This window comes from Oncorhynchus keta, chromosome 24 (genome assembly GCF_023373465.1).
Source record: "Oncorhynchus keta strain PuntledgeMale-10-30-2019 chromosome 24, Oket_V2, whole genome shotgun sequence".
NCBI lineage: Eukaryota > Metazoa > Chordata > Actinopteri > Salmoniformes > Salmonidae > Oncorhynchus > Oncorhynchus keta.
This window is the reverse complement of record NC_068444.1, coordinates 47,495,023-47,510,836: the sequence shown is the minus strand read 5'-3', so window position 1 is coordinate 47,510,836 and position 15,814 is coordinate 47,495,023. Positions and strand designations below refer to the sequence as shown.

Below are 15,814 nucleotides of genomic sequence, written 5' to 3'. Positions count from 1 at the left end.
GTGTTAATTTTAGGCCCTGGTGCTGTGTCATTGCATGAAAAAGACCTATGTACAACACCAATAAGTTCTTTTACAACCCAATTAAGGCACAACAACTTGCTCTACCAGTTTCGAGCAATGTAGGGCATGCGTGCACCGAATCATCGTTGCTGAGTTTTCATCATCTTTCCCGAATGCAGGCTTCGGTGTCAGATTGACAGAAATGCTGTTTAACCAAGGCGTTGGAAAGGCGTCTCACCTGAGGCTAGGATTAATTTGGGAATGATCCATGGACATTAAGTACAGTAGAGCAGGCTGGGCAAGAAATCAATATGTTTTGTGCGTGTGTTTGGGGTGTTTTCAATCCCTACCTGTTTGTATCATTTGCCAAGTGGTCTGGACTAAAGAAAAAGGGAATAATTCCACAAATTTGTGACATTCAATTCACTGTATGGCCTGTATGAGCATGTACATGTGCATTTGGACTGGGTTATGCATGTACAATATGGATTTAAGATGTTGATATAAGTTTCAGGTGCTGTGTAGGTGTTTATGTTCTTATATGAAAGGGCAGATAATATGCATCTCTCACTATAGTTGCCCTTGATGTGAGGAAATGTCCTCAGAAACATGATGCAATGGATCTGTGATTACTGCATGGTGGTTACTGCACTGTGATTACTGCACTGTGATTACTGCACTGTGATTACTGCATGGTGGTTACTGCACTGTGATTACTGCACTGTGATTACTGCAGTTTTCAGTGTTTCCCCTGGGATTGTTTTTATCGTGGGGCAGAGTGTAATGTTTTACAGTTTTAAAACAAGTTTCCAGCAATTCTACACATTTTGTCATGGGCTATTGACCAAAAATCTACTATCACTAACAGAATTTCTACTGGTCTGGAAATGTGTAGTTTTTAAATGCATTGGTGTCATGCAGGTTGGCATGCTTTCTCTCTGTATTTCGCTAACAATAGGCTATATTTGGTTATACGATGCTCAAAAAAATAAAGGGAACACTTAAACAACACAATGTAACTCCAAGTCAATTACACTTCTGTGAAATCAAACTGTGAAATCAAACTGTCCACTAAAGAAGCAACACTGATTGACAATACATTTTACATGCTGTTGTGCAAATGGAATAGACAACAGGTGGAAATTATAGGCAATTAGCAAGACTCCCCCAATAAAGGAGTGGTTCTGCAGGTGGTGACCACAGACCACTTCTCAGTTCCTATGCTTCCTTGCTGATGTTTTGGTCACTTTTGAATGCTGGCGGGGCTTTCACTCTAGTGGTAGCTTGAGACGGAGTCTACAACCCACACAAGTGGCTCAGGTAGTGCAGTCATCCAGGATGGCACATCAATGCGAGCTGTGGCAAGAAGGTTTGCTGTGTCTGTCAGTGTAGTGTCCAGAGCATGGAGGCGCTACCAGGAGACAGGCCAGTACATCAGGAGACGTGGAGGAGGCCGTAGGAGGGCAACAACCTAGCAGCAGGACCGCTACCTCTGTGCAAGGAGGAGCAGGAGGAGCACTGCCAGAGCCCTGCAAATTGACCTCCAGCAGGCCACAAATGTGCATGTGTCTTCTCAAACGGTCAGAAACAGACTCTATGAGGGTGGTATGAGGACCCGACGTCCACAGGTGGGGGTTGTGCTTACAGCCCAACACCGTGCAGGACGTTTGGCATTTGCCAGAGAACACCAAGATTGGCAAATTCGCCACTGGCGCCCAGTGCTCTTCACAGATGAAAGCAGGTTCACACTGAGCACATGTGACAGACGTGACAGTCCGGAGACGCCGTGGAGAACATTCTGCTGCCTGCAACATCCTCCAGCATGACCGGTTTGGTGGTGGGTCAGTCATGGTGGGGGTGGCATTTCTTTGGGGGGCCGCACAGCCCTCCATGTGCTCGCCAGAGGTAGCCTGACTGCCATTAGGTACCGAGATGAGATCCTCAAACCCCTTGTGAGACCATATGCTGGTGTGGTTGGCCCTGGGTTCCTCCTAATGCAAGACAATGCTCAACCTCATGTGGCTGGAGTGTGTCAGCAGTTCCTGCAAGAGGAAGATCTGAATCCAATTGAGCACATCTGGGACATCATGTCTCGCTCCATCCACCAGTCTGTTGCACCACAGACTGTCCAGGAGTTGGCGTATGCTTTAGTTCAGGTCTGGGAGGAGATCCCTCAGGAGACCATCCGCCACCTCATGAGGAGCATGCCCAGGCATTGTAGGGAGGTCATACAGGCACGTGGAGGCCACACACACTACTGAGCCTCATTTTGACTTGTTTTAAGGACATTACATCAAAGTTGGATCAGCCTGTAGTGTGGTTTTCCACTTTGATTTTGAGTGTGACTCCAAATCCAGACCTCCATGGGTTGATACATTTGATTTCCATTGATCATTTTTGTGAGATTTTGTTGTCAGCACATTCAACTATGTAAAGAAAAAGTATTTAATAAGAATATTTCATTCATTCAGACCTATGATGTGTAATTTTAGTGTTCCCTTTATTTTTCCGAGCAGTGTATATTAAAAAGCTGCGTAATCTAATTTAGCAATGTACGTAATTACTCTAATCTCCAGAACTGCATTGTATTAATTGCATTCATTTATATGTTTCTAAAGTATATAATTTCGAGAGAGAAAATGTGTACATCTCGAAATAGTCGCTGCTATTTTAAAGCTGCAATAAGTAATTTTTTGGGTGACCCGACCACATTCATATATAAATGTTGCTTATAGATCTGTCATTCTCATTGAAAGCAAGTATAAGAAGCGGTAGATCTGTTCTATGTGCGCTATTTCTATGCTTACAATATTTTTGGGGTTATGGAAAATATATTTCACAGTGGTTTAGATGGTACAATGATTCTCTACACCAGTGGTTCCCATACTTTTTATAGTCCCGTACCCCTTCAAACATTCAACCACCAGCTGCGTACCCCCTCTAGCACCAGGGTCAGTGCACTCTCAAATGTTGTTTTTTTGCCGTCATTTTAAGCCTGCCACACACTCACTATACGATACATTTATTAAACATAAGAATGAGTGTACATTTTTGTCACAACCTGCTTCGTGGGAAGTGACAAAGAGCTCTTATAGGACCAGGCACAAATAATAAGAATCAATAATTTTGCTCTTTATTTAACCATCTTACATATAAAACCTTATTTGTTCATTGAAAAATTGTGAATAACTCTCCACAGGTTAATGAGATAGATGTGCTTGAAAGGATGCACATACAATGGGGCAAAAAGTATTTAGTCAGCCTCCAATTGTGCAAGTTCTCCCACTTAAAAAGATGAGAGAGGCCTGTAAATTTCATCATAGGTACACTTCAACTATGACAGACAAAATAAGAAGAAAAAAATCCAGAAAATCACATTGTAGGATTTTTAATGAATTTATTTGCAAATTATGGTGGAAAATAAGTATTTGGTCAATAACAAAAGTTTATCTCAATACTTTGTTATATACCCTTTGTTGGCAATGACAGATGTCAAACGTTTTCTGTAAGTCTTCACAAGGTTTTCACACACTGTTGCTGGTATTTTGGCCCATTCCTCCATGCAGATCTCCTCTAGAGCAGTGATGTTTTGGGGCTGTTGCTGGGCAACGTGTACTTTCAACTCCCTCCAAAGATTTTCTATGGGGTTGAGATCTGGAGACTGGCAAGGCCACTGCAGGATCTTGAAATGATTCTTACGAAGCCACTCCTTCGTTGCCCGGGCGGTGTGTTTGGGATCATTGTCATGCTGAAAGACCCAGCCATGTTTCATCGTCAATGCCCTTGCTGATGGAAGGAGGTTTTCACTCAAAATCTCACGATACACGGCCCCATTCATTCTTTCCTTTACACGGATCAGTCGTCCTGGTCCCTTTGCAGAAAAACAGCCCCAAAGCATGATGTTTCCACCCCCATGCTTCACAGTAGGTATGGTGTTCTTTGGATACAACTCAGCATTCTTTGTCCTCCAAACACGACGAGTTGAGTTTTTACCAAAAAGTTATATTTTGGTTTCATCTGACCATATGACATTCTCGCAATCTTCTTCTGGATCATCCAAATGCTCTCTAGCAAACTTCAGACGGGCCTGGACATGTTCTGGCTTAAGCAGGGGGACATGTCTGGCACTGCAGGATTTGAGTCCCTGGCGGCGTAGTGTGTTACTGATGGTAGGCTTTGTTACTTTGGTCCCAGCTCTTTGCAGGTCATTCACTAGGTCCCCCCTTGTGGTTCTGGGATTTTTGCTCACCGTTCTTGTGATCATTTTGACCCCACAGGGTGAGATCTTGCGTGGAGCCCCAGATAGAGGGAGATTATCAGTGGTCTTGTATGTCTTCCATTTCCTAAGAATTGCTCCCAGAGTTGATTTCTTCAAACCAAGCTGCTTACCTATTGCAGATTCAGTCTTCCCAGCCTGGTGCAGGTCTACAATTTTGTTTCTGGTGTCCTTTGACAGCTCTTTGGTCTTGGCCATAGTGGAGTTTGGAGTGTGACTGTTTGAGGTTGTGGACAGGTGTCTTTTATACTGATAACAATTTCAAACAGGTGCCATTAATACAGGTAACGAGTGGAGGACAGAGGAGCCTCTTAAATAAGAAGTTACAGGTCTGTGAGAGCCAGACATCTTGCTTGTTTGTAGGTGACTAAATACTTATTTTCCACCATAATTTGCAAATAAATTCATAAAAAATCCTACAATGTGATTTTCTGGATTTTTTTTCTCATTTTTTCTGTCATAGTTGAAGTGTACTTTTGATGAAAATTACAGGCCTCTCTCATCTTTATAAGTGGGAGAACTTGCACAATTGGTGGCTGACTAAATACTTGTTTGCCCCTACCTACATACATACACAAGAGCATACCCAGTGAACAGACAGGCACACATAATTTGACACACAGTCCTAAGTGCATTTGGAAGCAGCTCTCTTACATCCTCACACACACATGACCTTTCGGACAGCAATTGTTATTCTGTACAGCTCTTATCACCCTAAGCGCCTGTAGACTGAGTTGAACTCAGGGACACAAGAAATGCACATAGCACAAGGCTTTTGATGTTTCAACTCGAGAACCCCGGACGATACATTCAGCATACACAAAAGCACTTTCACTTCATTTTTCACGAGGCCATGCATTTGTGTTTGTACAACTACGTCTAAACTCTCGTCTGCGAGCATTAGACCCAGCGCTGTGCGAGTAATGGGCTCTTGACGTGTGTGTGTGTGTGTGTGTGTGTGTGTGTGTGTGTGTGTGTGTGTGTGTGTGTGTGTGTGTGTGTGTGTGTGTGTGTGTGTGTGTGTGTGTGTGTGTGTGTGTGTGTGTGTGTGTGTGTGTGTGTGTGTGTGTGTGTGTGTGTGTGTGTGTGTGTGTGTGTGTGTGTGTGTGTGTGTGTGAGAGAGAGAGAACCGGCTTTGAAAATGTGCAGACGCGTGTTAGTGTTTTTATATTTTCCTTGTATTTTACAAACGTTACATCCCGAAAATTAGCAACTTTTCTTCTTGGGTAACTGTATTTAACATTCAGCAAACAAGAGACGAGACGGCAAAAAAATCCAACAAGCTATTCTAGTCGAGCTTTTAGCGGGACTCCACAAGAGCTGATAAGGAGAGAGGCCAGCGAAGAGCAGGTGGGTAATTGCACAAGAGAACATAGTGAAAACAAGAGGCTATAAGTTAGAACTTATGTATATTAACCCATCATTAATGAGCTAAATGCAGGACTAATACTGCGTTGACTGTGTGAACTAAAAGAGGTAGACTACGACATCCATATATAAATTAGTCTGGAAAAGGATGATCTATTTTTGGATGCAATTGGTAATGGGATTGATGGAGAGAGAAAGACCGTGCTCACGTGGGCACTGATTTGAAACAACAATTTTCGAGTGATAGGCTGTTTTAAAACTCAGCAGCTGCAGATAATTAAATGAAATAGTAATCTTCACAGTAAAAAAACCAAGATGACCCCTGAAATCCAGATGGAGATGTGTAAATTAGACACACATTCAGATTTATTAGTCCTAATATTACTGTAGCATAGGCTATGCTGCAGGAAATGTACCTAAAAAGCTATCAGCATTGATACATGTATTGTGAATCGCGCTTAATACTGAGATGCACTGTCTGTCCCCACCCTGAGCGTTGATGATTGATCATGCACATAACAGAGCAGAGAAGGTCGTGGAGTTGCACATAATTTAACAGTACCATTTCACGTCATCGTGTTCATAGAAATGATGTATTATAATTGACCAGTTTCTCGCAGTTATTTATCCTGGGAAACGGAAGTGGGTTTGGGTGAGAAACATCTGTAAAGTCTTGGTAACCCAGTACCTGCTGTTAAACCCTAACACGCATGTACACAATTCAGGCATGGGCAATTCTGGAGATGTCGCCACAACATACCGGTGTCATCAGCTGTTTGCATTTCCAGTATGGGACACAATAAACACATAAGTATGTGTTGTGTGCTTCTTCTATACACCAGTAATCATCAACTAGATTAAGCCGCGGGACGATTATTTTCTTGAGCTGATGGTCAGGGGGCCTGAACATAATTACAAATGACTTCCATTACTTTACTAGACTGCAAATTGACCGCAAGAAGCCCAAACATATAGTATTTGATTGAAACATAATAATTTCAAGCCTCGCTTACATTTCTTTACGATCACATGTACAGTATCTCTCTATTACACTTGGGATTACTTTGGAGCTGATTTTCTGTTTTTTTTTAAACAGTATTTTATGTCAAAGAAAATATTTTTTGTTTTGTTTTTTGCTCTGAAAACTTGGGTCCCAAATAAAATCACCCAAAGGCCAAATTCGTCCCGTGTGGAGTTTGGTCATATATTCGAAAACCCTTTTGAATTTTGTATTACGTCAGTAGCATAGTCAAGGATGCATCATGCAAAAATATATTGGCACACTCCAAGTAGACCACGAGTAACAAGTTAAACCACGCAATTGGATGATTTAACAATCTGATTGGATGGTGGTTCTACCGTTTAAGTTCTCTGATAGGTTGATTAGTTATTTTGTTACCGGACATGATTATCTGCTCAGCTGGCCATCCTCAGCATCATGGCTAATTAGCCAGGTTTCCATATGAGAAAAGCTAGCAGCTAGCCATTTTAGACCAATGGTTTTTAAACCATGGTCTAAGCAAAAGTTTACAAGTATGACCTCTACGGGTTTAAAATGAGTCCCTGAAAACCCTCCAAATGTACACTCACTTACTGAAAGTTTCAAATCAAAAACACTTTAAAATCCCTTTTGTCCCCCCGTCATCATGTCTAAAAGAGCTTTCGCAGTCTTTAAAGATGGGACTTAGCATGTGATGTGCCAACCCAAAAGGTACACACTGTGCCAATGACACAAAGGGGGGTTTGACAAATTAAGAAGACAGATGCCTGCACGAAGGGTAACACATTTGTTTAAGGGGCGTGTATACTGTACTCTACTGTTCTGGGTAAATGACATAATGTTGAGAGAATGCCAAGAATGTGCAAAGCTGTCATCAAGGCAAAGGGTGGCTACTTTGAAGAATCTCAAATATAAAATATATTTTGATTTGTTTAACAATTTTTCCGTTACTACATGATTCCATATGTTTTATTTAGTAGTTTTGATGTCTTCACTATTATTATACAAAGTAGAAAATAGTAAAAATAAAGAAAAAAAACGTTCGATGAGTAGCTATGTCCAAACTTTTGACTGGTGCTGTATATGTTTGCAGCTCTCAATGATCCAGTAGTTGCAGGGAGATATAAAGTTATAGTAGCAGTGAGCGGTGGACTGAGAGATGATTAGAGAATATCATATAGAACATAAATCCTGTATAAATGCTTTGCACACTGCATCAGCCGCCCACATTCCTGAACAAATGTTCCTAAGACGACCCATGTAAAGAGCTATAGGCAAGGTTTACTGTACACCATACAGTGCATTCGGGAAAATATTCAGACAGCTTCCCTTTTCCACACTGTGTTACGTTACAGCCATATTCTAAAATGGATTCAATAGCTTTTCCCCCTCATCAATCTACACAACACAATACCCCATTAATGTCAAAGCAAAAACAGTTTTTTTAGACATTTTTGCAAATGTATTAAAAATGAAAAAGAGAAATACCTTATTTACATAAGTATTCAGACACTTATTCAGAGAAGCAAAATTGAGCTCAGGTGCATCCTGTTTCTATTGATCATCCTTGAGATGTTTCTACAACTTGATTGGAGTCCAGATGTGGTAAGTTCAATTGATTGGACCTAATTTGGAAAGGCACACACCTTTACTATATAAAGGTAACACAGTTGACATGCATATCAGAGCAAAAACCAAGCCATGAAGTCTAAGGAATTGTGTTGAGGCACAGATCTGGGGAAGGGTACCAAAACATTTCTATAGCTTTGAAGGTCCCCAAGAACACAGTGGCCTCCATCCGTCTTAAATGGAAGAAGTTTGGAACCACCAAGACTCTTCCTAGAGCTGGCTGCCCGGCTAAACTGAGCAATCGGGGAGAAGGGCCTTGGCCAAGGAGGTGACAAAGAAACCGATAGTCACTCTGACAAAGCTCCAGTTCCTCTGTGGGGATGGGAGAACCTTCCATAAGCACTCCACCAATCAGGCCTTTAAGGTAGAGTGGCCAGACGGAAGCCACTCCTCAACTTGGAGTTTGCCAAAAGACATCTAAAGACTCTCAGACCATGAGAAACAAGATCCTCTGGTCTGATGAAACCTAAATTAAAGTCTTTGGCCTGAATGCCAAGCGTCACGTCTGGAGGAAACCTGCACCATCCCTGTGGTGAAGCATGTTGGTGGCAGCATCATGCTGTGGGAGACTAGCAAGGATCGATGGAAAGATGAACGGAGATGAATACAGAGACATCCTTGATGAAAACCTGCTCCAGAGCGCTCAGGACCTCAGAATAGGGTGAAGGTTTACCTTCCAACAGGACAACAACCCTAAGCACACAGCCAAGACAATGCAGGAGTGGCTACGGGACAAGTCTCTGAATGTCCTTGAGTGGACCAGCCAGTGCCCTGAACCTGATCGAACGTCTCTGGAGAGAACTGCAATTAGCTGTGAAGTGACACTCCCCATCCAACCTGACAGAGCTTGAGAGGAATGGGAGAAACTCCCCAAATACAGGTTTGCCAAGCTTGTAGCGTCATACCCGAGAAGACTCAAAGCTGTAATCGCTGCCAAAGGTGCTTCAACAAAGTACAGAGTCTGAATAGTCATGTAAATGTGATATTTCCGTTTTTGCTTTGTCATTTTGTATTTTGTATTTTTTTTTAAATTTCTCCTTCATTTAACTAGGCAAGTCAGTTGAGGTAAAATTCTAATTTACAATGCCGGCCTACCCTGGACGATGCTGGGCCAATTGTGGCCACCCTACGGAACTCCCAATCCTGGCCGGTTGTGATACAGCCCGGGATCGAACAAGGGTCTATAGTGACGCCTCTAGCACTGAGATGTTGTGCCATAGACGGCGGCGCCACTCAGGGGCATTATGGGGTATTGTGTGTAGATTGATAAGAGAATAAAACAACTGAATCCATTTTTAGAATAAGGCTGCAATGTAACAAAATGTGGAAAAAGTCAAAGGGTCTGAATCATTTCCAAAATGCCCTGTATATTTTGATTCCCCTGACCAGCGTAAGCCTTAGGTAAGACACCTCATTTGGCTGAAGGATTACGATGGTAGTAAGCCTTTTAGAGGTAAGCTGGTCACATGAAATATACCGTAGAGTTTCGCATTGACCATTAGACCCCCCCCCCTTCAAACCCTTTCCAGCCCCCTCTGGTTCCCACCCCACCTGAACATTTAACTACTTGTTGCCCCATCCTGGCGAGCCAGAACACACACGGATCACCAATCCAAAAGATTAGGGGGTTTATGAAAATCAAGTCTTTTTTTTTTTAGCTAACATTTTGTCTTTTTCTAAAGTACTGTGTTATAAGGACTCTTTACCTTTCGGACCGTCCCTCAGCCCTATTGAGTTGTTTAATGGTGTGGATTCGTCGAAAGTTGTCGTTCAATGGGTTTCTGGAGGTCATTAATACTTTTGCTTAAGAGAACTACTTGAAATATCTGTGAGATATGTTAGTACAGTAGACACTTAACGGTACCCAAGAATAAAAGGCAGAATAGGAGGGAGGGGAGGGTTTTATTCCCCCCCCCTGTTCTAGTACATTGTTTATGACCACAAGTGCAAATATCAGGTTTTGGTGGTTGGGAATGGGGAGGAGGGGGGTGGAGTAGGTTTATGGGGAGCTTTGCTCCTTGTATGAGCTTGACATGTCTGCCTCGCACACAGATGTACACACAGTCACCTTGTCTGCTCTTGCTCCCCCACCTCCCCCTTCTCCCCCTTTTTACTTTCAGCTAATGTCCAGTCAGTCGTCACGTGAATCACGTACCCCTTGTTCATGCGGAGTCCTGTTGAATTAGACCACTCACGCTGACGGGCCGGGCGGGGCACTAAACGGACACACTGGAATTAGCGTGACGCCGTAACAGGTGAAGGGCCTTTTTTCTTATTTTTTTTCTTTTACAGCTGGCTGACTGGCAGAGATCCAGCTGCATGGCACTGTCCTCAGGTTTTGTGCAGTCAGCACTTCAGGAGAGTGAATATGTCTTGCACAATGCCGAACTGGCACTTTTCCCCACTCGGTCAACACTGCCTCCTGTCAATATGCATTGTTGGATCACGTGAGGGCGCCTGTAGTTTTATGTGCACTGATTAGTTAGCGAAAAGAGGACCCCCCCTCCTCCTGCAGGACTTCCCCAACCCAGAGTTAGATTAGTGGTTCACAACAGCAGTCTTAAAGAGTCATAAGCTGATGATGGAGCAATTCAATTTTTCTTTCATTGGCACTATGCATGCTACAGATATTTCCACGTGTTTAACGTCCATGAATGACCACAGCCACTGCTGTCTGTTTAAGGAATTAGGAGCCTGTCAACGTGAGGCTGTCATCAATTTGGGGATTGTTTAGCTTTCATGTTGAATAGTTTGCGCAGTAAGTTCTATGGGCAACATTGTGACGTATCATTTGATGGAAAGAGAGCATTCTTTACATTTTGAACATAGCGTGATAGTATGAAGCCATCGGGCGATATGTAACGGTTAGCATGTTGGATGTGCAGTGGATGCAGGAACGTGTTAGCGAACAGCTAGCGGTTATAGTTTGTAAGAAACAGCTTGATGTGGTGTTTTCAGAAGTAGAAGAGTGCGAGTCAGGAAGCAGTTCAAAGTGAATGTGTGTTGACAGTGCAGGATTTGCCAGAGAATCTGAGAGAAGAGGCACGGAGGGATGGAAAAGTGGTGACACAGATCCCTCACTCGTGCCTCTCAGGTGGAAAGCGTGAGAGTGTATTTCCCCTCTCTGCCCATCTGTCACTGTTGGAGCAGTTAGGTTAGCATCACTCAGTCCTTTTCTCTCCCTGTACACACACCTATTCCCACAGTAGGAACAATGGAGAAAGCAAGCTATGTTTTCAGTTCTTCCTCTTTTCTGTGGAGCTGGGTTGGGATGCTTTTAGCATACGGTGTGGGATTTAGGCCAGTCTTTTAGTTGCCTGCATCTCCCAACAGTATGATTCGCAACCTGGCTCAGTGTAATCCCAGTCTACATGTTTGGACCGGATGTGTTCTGAACCTTGACTCTACATTTGAGAGAATTTAATTGTTCAGGTGGGCATTTACGCCTACAATTGACTGGAAACACGCTCATTGTTCCCTGCTGCATTACAATGCTTAGAGACTGTGACATTTAAATCAAAGCCATTATATCCACAGAAAGCCAGTCAAAAGTTTGGACACCTACTAATTCCAGTATTTTTTTTTTATTTTTTTTTACAATTCTTTACATTGTAGATTAATAGTGAAGACGTCAACCCCATGAAATAACACATGGAATCATGTAATAACCAAAAAAGTGTTTAACAAATCAAAATATATTTAATATTTGAGATTATTCCAAGTAGCCACCCTTTGCCTTGAAGGCAGCTTTGCACACTCTTGGCATTTTCTCCAACAGCTTCACCTGGAATGTTTTTCCAACGGTCTTGAAGGAGTTCCCACAGGACTGGTTGCTGCTTTCCCTTCGCTCTGCGGTCCAACTCATCCCAAACCATCTCAATTGGGTTGAGGTCAGGTGATTGTGGAGGCCAGGTCATCTGACGCAGCACTCTCCATCACTCTCTCTCTTGGTCAAATAACCGCTAGACAGCCTGAAGATGTGGACAGAGCAGGAAAGCTAGTTGTTTACATGTGTGAAGGACAGACAGGTGGGAAGAGAGCGAGAGACGGGTGAGGAGGAGGCTTGAAGTGCTGGGCATCTTGTTAAGACATGCCATTACCTGAATTAGGTGCACCTAGGAGGAGTGGCTTCTATGTAGAAATTGAATGTCCTTTGAGCTAGGTAGCTAACAAGCTTGTGTGTGCAGAGCGGCACCAGAATTAAAAACACATCTCACCTTTTTGTAGTCAACAAATGCAAAGTGAAATGTGATAACTAGGCCCATAGTATCCTTAACTAGCATTGAAAAAGTGAATCCCTTCTTCTCTTACTAATAAAACATATCTCCCTTTCTTCTGAATCAAGCTTGTAACACCAGTATAGTAGCTTCATTTGAGCCGGATCGGCACCTCTCCGTTTTGGACTGTTTTGTTCCGGAACTTATTTGGCCGGATCAGGTAACTCTCGTGGCATGAAAAATATGTTTCACTTTTTTTCAATGTCAAAATTTGAATACAAGCGACCAAAAAAACGTAATGTGAGAAAGGAGATTTTCAGCCCGAGCCTAATATTCTAAGAGTTGATTCGGGTTGGGACGGCCCCGGTTTGTGGTTTGCTCAACATTGTAACCTAATGTATGTGTGAGACCAATGGGTGGCCGTGGCTGTGTGAGAAGCGTGCCTGTATCTCTCACAAGATTCACTTTCTATGATCTCTCCCCCTCTCTGCTCTGGTAGACATGAGCCTGCAATTCTCACCTCTCCAGCGTTGCAATTCATCATTTATTTTTGCTATAGAATCACAGCTGCGCGAAAAGAGAACAGTGTGCTGTAGGCTACCAAAATATTTGATCACCTTCCGAATATTGTTTTACAAAGTAAAACAAGACAGAGAGAGGCTTTTGGCATGAGTGCACGAGCGCATCGGCCATCACCAGCAAGTGAGCTGGGCATCATTGGGTGAGTCATTGAAACTGGAAAGCATTTGTAGGACTATGATTTCCTCCTCATATTGTAGCCTACGATATGTGCCAAGGCTATTTATAGATTCAAGACAAGGTCGTTTTTATTGATCTCCGATTCTCCATTTGTCAGTGTCAAAGTAGCCTGCGATCATTTCTGCGGTATTACAAAAGATTATGCAAAAGTCTCCAGTCATGTAAAATTGCAGGAAAAGCGACTATAAAAAGGCCACATTTTTCCCGGAAAAAGGCCACTGAAAATGCTCCCCCATGTGTGCAACTTCTGTATGTGCCTCAACTCTACTACTCTATGCCACTACGCAAACGCGATGAGATGCATGCAAGTATTATTTTTGTCTCATATGTTCCGGTACCTCAGAACTCCCCCACCCTCCTCTTGTTCTCACTTTTTGGTTCCGACACCTCCCGATTTACAGATTAAGCACTGGTAAAGGGGCAGGTAGCCTAAACACACACACGCACAGGCAAATATTTTCAGCTTGCAGGTAGACACTGTAATATGTTTCTGGGTGACAGAGGGAGGACTTTGCATAGGCCCTTTGTTGCGTTTTGTTGTGGTACTAGAAGAAAATGCCAGGACCGCCAAATAACTTTATTAACCGATTCTCATGCTTTTAAAATGACGGTTCTGTTCCCGAAACAGTATGGATCACTTACATTCGCGGTTTAGTTTCTGTTCCTTGGAAAATGTCATTCTTTTGCGGTTTTCTGTTCTGTTCCCGGAACCGGTTCTGTGCCGGCAGAGCAAGTGGTTACAGTGCTGCAGGTTTTGATAGCAGTGCTGGATCAACGGTGCCATGCTGTAATGTTAGGTTGTAGTGTAGGGTCAACGGTGCCATGCCGTAATGTTAGGTTGTAGTGTAGGGTCAACGGTGCCATGCTGTAATGTTAGGTTGTAGTGTAGGGTCAACGGTGCCATGCTGTAATGTTAGGTTGTAGTGTAGGGTCAACGGTGCCATGCTGTAATGTTAGGTTGTAGTGTAGGGTCAACGGTGCCATGCCGTAATGTTAGGTTGTAGTGTAGGGTCAACGGTGCCATGCTGTAATGTTAGGTTGTAGTGTAGGGTCAACGGTGCCATGCCGTAATGTTAGGTTGTAGTGTAGGGTCAACGGTGCCATGCTGTAATGCAGTTGAGGCTGGTTAGAGGAGCTATAAGAGGACGGGCTCATTGTAATGGATGGAATGGTATAGATGGAACGGAGTCAAACAGCGCCTGTCCTCCTATAGCTCCTCCCACCAGCATCCTCTTCTGTAATGTTAGGATGCAGTGAGGGTGAAGCAGTGTGTGCTGGTAATCAGTGTTGTGGTTTCTTTGATGGCTCCGTCATTGAGTGGAGGGAAGTGGCTTGTCGATCTCTCCTCACAGTCAGCCGTCTAGAGAACACAATGTCCTCGAACTGCTTTCTCCTCAGTGATACTATTTGTTGTATTTTATTGACCTTCAGCTTTATATCAACAAAAGTATTAGAGCAGTTATTGTTTTTGGGTCAACCAGAGAGCACGAGATGAAGAGTTGGTTTGTGAAGGGACTGTTTACAATGTATTTTGGAGTCATAAAAAATGGGGTTGTGATAATATTTCTTTCATGGCTCTATTTCTATTGTAACCTCAGCTGACTGGCTGGGATGGTCAGAGTTAGTTCAAGATCATTTTAGTTGTGGGTTACGTCTGGGGATGGGGGGGGTCCACAGAGAGGTGAAGGAAGGACAACAACTGCTTTGTTTCGTCTACAAACTCAGTGGAGGTATTGTATCATGTCAATTGAACCTAATCTGTTATTTCATGTTGACACAGTACATAGGCTACAGTGCTTTAACATAATGACAGGTGACACTTTCTATCTTCGCTGCTTACATCCAGGTTACATGTTTCCACTTCCTGTGGTTGCAGAGTAGGCCATGTGACATGGGTCATACAGGGGTTGGTTTGATTCGGTGAACAAACAGTTTGCTCAGACACTGCACAGTTGTTGATCTCAAACTGAACCTGCGTTTACCGCCACAGCTTACTGTTTTGACTAGACTAGGCCAGAAAAAGCCAAAACAACAGCAGCCTTCCAAGTGAAATAAGAGCTTGGCTCTGCTATGGGAAATATCAGAACACCATTCTTTTCACTGGGAAGCAGTGGCGTGTATTCCTGAATACCACGGGAAGCCAGGCTTCTCCCCCCCAAAAATGGACCAATGAACAAATTTAATAACATATAATAATTCATATTTTGTCTCTCTCTCTCTGTGTTTCATCATTTCCCTTCAATTCGTAAGAGCCTGAATGTATCTCACAGGAGAAAGCCACCTAGCGAGTGAAACAGAGCCCCTCTGTTTCTCTACCGGTAGACCGTCTATCTGATGCTGTCTGGTCCAAACCAAGTATGACAGTGTTTACCCCGGCTAGCATCGACAGCAAGAGAAGGCAGCGAGCATCTGGATTGACCCCTGCTGACCCTCACGCAGGCTGGTGAATGGTGGGTAGGCTGTGGGGGGTTTGGAGTCTGTAGCCTCCAAGCCAAGTTCATGTACTAATTACACTCATTGAGAGTCTTCTGCTGTCAATTTCCCACAGCATTATATCCTGACTGC

The 15,814-nt window shown here is 43.3% G+C and overlaps 1 protein-coding gene across 4 annotated transcripts in view; it reads left to right on the top strand.

Annotated features, from left to right (window-relative positions):
• Positions 1-15,814, top strand: part of LOC118357642 (thyroid hormone receptor alpha-like) — a 194,354-nt gene that overhangs the window by 16,886 nt on the left and 161,654 nt on the right. For 3 of the 4 annotated variants that reach the window (XM_052478404.1, XM_052478399.1, XM_052478402.1), the window contains exon 2: positions 10,394-10,528. The exons of the other annotated variant lie outside the window; for it this stretch is intronic. The gene's annotated coding sequence lies outside the window, so the exon portion shown is untranslated. The remainder of the gene's footprint in view (positions 1-10,393; positions 10,529-15,814) is intronic. 4 annotated transcript variants of the gene reach the window in all.